Raw genomic sequence first — 5985 nt, forward strand, 5'->3', positions numbered from 1 at the left:
CAAGTGACCTTTAGATAATAACACCCATTCTCCTAAAGAAAGATCAAAATGGTTCTTGTTGAGTACAATGAATGTGAGGTGTGCTAATACTTTTCCCTTGCATAACTGATTTCCTTACCCTTTTTCTCCGCCCCTAGAGTTTTATCAGTATTTTACCTTTCCTTCGGGAATAAATAAAGTTCGGTGGGCATTTCTTTTATCTTCGAGCCTGCGATGCACTCAGGTACTTTTTTGCGGCACGACAATACCTATTTCACATCGATTTCCTTCTTGCCTTGAGGAAATTCAACAAGTGACCAAGTATTGTTGACTTCGATGGACTTTAGTTTCTCATTCCTTGCTTTCACACTCTTCAAATCCTTCAATTTCTCAGTTGCATTGAATAGTTCAACATCTGAATAGAAAGCATAATGTACCAGCCACCTTTGTCATCTACCACATCATCTGATGTAATCATGCATTCTTGCAATCTTGCAGGCACGTTTCTTGTCCTTTGGGGTCTGCTTGTCCTCTGACTTCTTCTGGTCGAACTTCTCTTTCAACCTCACTTGTTGGTTCTTGACATAAGATTATCACTAATTATTTCTTGATATTTTAAGTCCAATCCCATTCCTTAAGCTCATCTATGATCACGTCCCTATTTACCACTACTTGCTTGTTCACTGTGTTGAACAACTTGTAACCTTCAGTCGAATGATATCCTATTAAGATCATTTGACTTGACTTGTCATCAATTTTTCTTCTCAACTGATTTGAAACATGTATATGTGTTATAGATCTAAATACTTTCATATGACTCAAGCTAGGCTTGAAACCAGACCAACATTCTTTTGATGTGATTCCTTCTAGCCTTTTCGTTGGACATCTGTTCGAAATAATTGTTGCAATCGATAAAACTTCTCCCCATAATTCTTTGGGTAGATGCTTTCCTTTTAACATACTTCTCACCATATTTATGATGGTTATATTCTTCCTTTATGCAGTTCCATTCTTCCGTGGAGTGTAGGATGGAACCACCTCATGCACAAATCCCTTCTTTCTCACATAACATGTCGAAGTCTTTTAAGACATATTATCCACCACCATCAGTCCTCAGAATCTTGAGCTTTCGACCACTTTGTCTTTCAACCATAGATTTAAACTTGACATAAAGCTTAATTACTTCGCTTTTCTTCTTAATCAGGTAAGTCCACAGTTGTCAATTGAAATCATCTATGAATGTGACAAAGTATATGTTACCTCCAATCGAATCCACCTGGATAGGACCACATACATCAGAGTATATGACTTCAAGAATTTCCTTTGACTTGCTCCGTGAAACCTTGTTGAAGTTGTTCTTGTGCTACTTAGCCTGCACACATTCCTCTTTAATAGCTAGCAAATTTCGACCTTGATAGCTTGAAGCCAGGTCGACCAATAGGAGGTCGAAGGTAGAATCGACGAAGGGGGAAACCAAGAGAGTTGGGTCGAAGAAGGAGACGAGTCTGTCAAAGTATAAGGTAAGCTTACCATAATGGGAACTGGTCGTGGGAAGCAGAAAGTGGGAAGTTACTAGCAATGTGGGTGACAAGCTCCGACATGTGGTGCATCGTCAATGGAACATAACCTCATAACAATTATTTCTTATTGCTATTTAAGTAGATGTAATTTTCATTTGAAAAGGTGGAATTTGTAATATTTCAATAGGGAAACACTTAAAGTATCAAACGTTTGAGAGAAAAGAGTTAACTTCCTGCCAAAATGTACTTCTGCTTCCACCTTTACTTTTAAACCATTTAACTTGTCAAGTTATTTTCATTTTCTTTGTTCATTTAAATCTTTATCTTGTCTTTTATCCTTTCTTGCTTTTACTGCATTTCTATTTTCAAACATTTCACTTATTGTTCTAGTATTCCAAACACTTTACCAACAAAACCACCATATACTTAACACATATTAGTCTAGGACTTCGTAGCCGATCCTGTAAGTAAACCTCGATAGGAAGGCTTGAGATTGTTGCGTAAACAAATTGGCACACCCAGTAGGACCCATTATGTTTAGTATATGAAACTATGTAGTGGCAAGATGGTGTCACCACAACCTCACAAAGAAACGTCTTCGGGGGGAGACACAGTCGCGTCACAATCATCTTATGCTGGTTCCGACACTATACATGCGGTTTCGATTGCATATAGTGGGCCTACTCTAACATTGCGTCAGCCTCAAAGTCTAACGCTGACGATGATGGGAACTTCAGGGCAATATATGCCCAGTTTTATAGTCCACATGCACAAAACGCTGGGAATGCCAATTGACTTCATGGCAAGTATGCATAATATCGGTTCGACATTCAGCGAAACATTATCATTGCCATTCCCACGCTACAAGGGTTTATGACCGTTGTTAAACCAATTTGGTTGACCCCCGAGTTTTTGATTGTCATCTCAGTCAGTCCCAACTTTCACATCAAGTTCTGTCGCAATCATGAGACAGTAAATGAATGAAAATAATCATGAAATGGTCCATACGATGACTCAGTAAGTTGGCACCATATTGAGACCTTTAATATAGGATTCAACCCAGAGTTACCAACAACTAGAAACTCAAATAACTTGAATAGGGGATTTCCTAGGGGCTCCTATAGTGCAAGTTTGTTGGAATCCCCCACCTCCGCCTTGACCGGAAACCCCGGTCCGCCAAGAGGAGATGCAAATCAATCGGTCAAACAAGAATATCAGGAAGTCAAACAAATTCCTAGGGTGGCTCAAAGGAATCCCGTTGTTTTAGTTAATAGGAACTAGGATCCCGACCATGTGGTTAGGCAGATTCAACAAGAGGCAACGACTGGGGAGCAAAACCTAGAGGCTATTGTCGAGTGGATCATAGTGCAGAACGGGATAAACCTAGGCCTACAGAGGCTGACATACTCTTCTCCTTTACCAGACTTTGTTTTACAAACAGAATTGCCTAGGGGGTGGAAGGTTCTAAAATTCACCAAGTTCGCAGGAGATACCGAAGAATCTATCATCGAACATGTTTCCAGATATCAAACCAAAGCTAACAACATAGCGAATAATGACAAGTTGAAGTTGAAATACTTTCCAAGTTCTCTTACGAAAAATGCGTTCACATGGTTTACGATGCTACCTTCACAATCCGTCCATGTGTGGACTCAGTTAGAGAGATTGTTCCATGAACAGTTTTACATGGGATAGTCAAAAATAAGTCTGAAAGAACTGTTGAAGGCTAGATGTTTTACTCAAGTCCATGAGCACGAGTTAGTCGAGATACCTGCATGCGGTTTAGACTATTCTATCATAAATAAGTTGGATACCAAATATCTGAGGGATATGGTGCAATTAGCTGATAGAGTTTGACACATCGAACGTCTGAAAGATGAAAAAGACCAAAATTGGTCGATATCATAACAAAGAGAAGGTGTCCTCTATAGGATTCGAGCAATACTCTTTTGACGATGAAAAGTTTGTATACGAGAGTAAGGTCAATATGGCTGAACTCAAGCATGGACCTCTTTACACGTGTAAAGTATTAAAACCATCAAATGGGAAAATCCCATCGAAGCAGAAGAAAAAGATAAATATGTTGCTAAGACTTACACTTTTAATGTGTCTAAGTGTGACAAGATATTTTATTTATTGGTTAAAGATGGCCAAATTGTTGTCCCTAAAGGTTTAAAGTATTCCCCTCTAGAACAGAAAAAGGAAAAGGGATTTTGCAAGTTTCATAACTTTCTTGGTCATAAAACTTATCAATGTGTTCTTTTCAGGGACTTGGTGCAAAAAGCATTGAAAGAAGGAAGGATTGAATTTGGAGAGAGGCCAAAGATGCAAGTGGACTCTGATCCTTTGAAGGTTGAAAAAGCCTTATACTCTGAACCTCTTGAATGCATGATGGTGGAGACTACTGATGGTCTCATGGAGTCTCTGGATGTTGTGTCTCTAGCTGAATCTTTTGAAGTACTAATGGTTGAAACTAATGATGCTTTCGATAAGAGAGTTGAAGATGGACTGAAATCAACTTATCCCCAAGAAGGTGAAAATATATTTCCAAGAGAAATGTAAAGTAAGTGGGTCAAAAGAGATACTATGTATAAGGTGTAGCACTGTGTTCGACGAGAAATCCGCTGAAAGATTGGAAGCTGACAAAAAGAAGGGATCGGAAGAAGAGAAGCCTATCATCCTCATATTCGGGTTCGACAAACATGGAGTACCACATCGAAACAAAGAATACAAGAGGTAGTTCCAACAGCCTCAACCAAAGACTTTCCTTCTGCCATCAAATATCCCACAAGAGAAGTGGGTGGAATCAGTGAACCATAAGGGGGTAGGAGGCCAAAGTGGAGAGTGTTAGACTTAGAAAAAGAAACAACGACGCAGAAAAAAAGGTCGAAGCAAAGGGCTATGTAGTTTCTCCCAGCTACAAGGGAAGAAACCCAATGATCAGAACATAATGGAGGCTTTACCAGGGAACAAAAAAGATGGGAAGGAGGCTCCGACTTCGAAGTTGAAGCCTGTCGAAACCTCTGGACAGAAGAGGAAATTCCCGAAAGGAGTGTGGACGGAAAAAGGAAAGATCGTAGTTAATCAAAAAATGACCATTATTGTTGATCCTACATGGAAGAAAGGGATGATATTTTCCCAAAGTATGAAATGTTCGCCTCAGGTCGAGAAAGAGAAAGAGCCAGAGGACATGCTTAAATCTAATGAGGAGGATCCTGGATACTCCCCTCAGTCGGATGAAGGGGAACTAGAATAGTCTCCCCAGTCTGATGAAGAGTTTAACGAGGACTTGTACGACGACACTAATGATGACACTTATGGTGACAATTTCGTTGTTAACTGCGGCATTGCATCAGTATTGCCTACATAATATGATATGGTATCAGAAGTCTCCCAAACAGAGGAGGACTTTATGCCACACGAAACTATTGGAGGTAAACTATTATGCTATTACGTTATAAATAGTGGTTTGGTCGAGGAGAAAAAAGCCATGTTCGAAAGACCTAGCCCAAGGATGATGTACCATCTGAAGCCTTTATTCATAAGGGCGAACGTCAACATGATAGCCATGTTCGAAATAGTGGTTTCTGTCAACTTAATGCCTTATACTTTATTCAAGAAGATGGGGAAATGCGACGATTATCTCAAACATCACAATATGGTTCTATCCAACTACGAGGGAAAAACCAGTAATATACTTGGTGTTATCCAGGTCGACCTAGCCGTTGGCACGACCACACGCTCGACGCTTTTTATGGTAATAAATTCTAGGGAAAATTTTAACCTACTCATAGGACGTGAGTGGATCCATGGAATAGGAGCAGTACCCTTCACTGTACATAAAAGGCTCATAATTTGGAGAAAGGACGGCATTGTGGAAAACATCAAAGGTGACTAGAGTTATTACAGGATGGATGAGGCCAAGGGCTCGAAGAAATCTTTCGACCAACATTTGGAAAACATCACACCTTGTGATGACGAATCAGGGTCCTATACTTCAGTCAACACCGATCGCGTGTTGAACCTAGATTCTGACTACGAAATCATATGGGATGCTGAAGAAGAAATGGAGCCCGAAATGTTAATTCCACCCACAGGATGGCCCACAATCGATGGAGATGACTGCTGAGTAAGAATGTTTGGCTCGAATTTTGGCCAATTTGGCTAAAAACAAAAGAAACTCGGCCCTAGAAGGGAAGAGACTTAAGAACTTGGCTTTCGAAGCCAAAGAGGGAGAAGATGGTTGACAAGACTAAACAACAGCTTCAGAAAGTTGGAGCCTTGATTGCATCTATGACAATGAGACTTTGGGGTTTGAAAAAAACCCATTGAATGAGATGCATAAAATGCAAGCAGAAGACCCACTCAAAGGAATTGATCTAGGAGATGGAGTCACCAAAATATCAACGTACATAAGCACTAAAGTTGTGTAAAAACTGAAGGGTAAATTAATCAAAGTGTTGAATAAATATAGATATTGTTTCTC

This window comes from Lathyrus oleraceus, chromosome 2, assembly GCF_024323335.1.
Source record: "Lathyrus oleraceus cultivar Zhongwan6 chromosome 2, CAAS_Psat_ZW6_1.0, whole genome shotgun sequence".
NCBI lineage: Eukaryota > Viridiplantae > Streptophyta > Magnoliopsida > Fabales > Fabaceae > Lathyrus > Lathyrus oleraceus.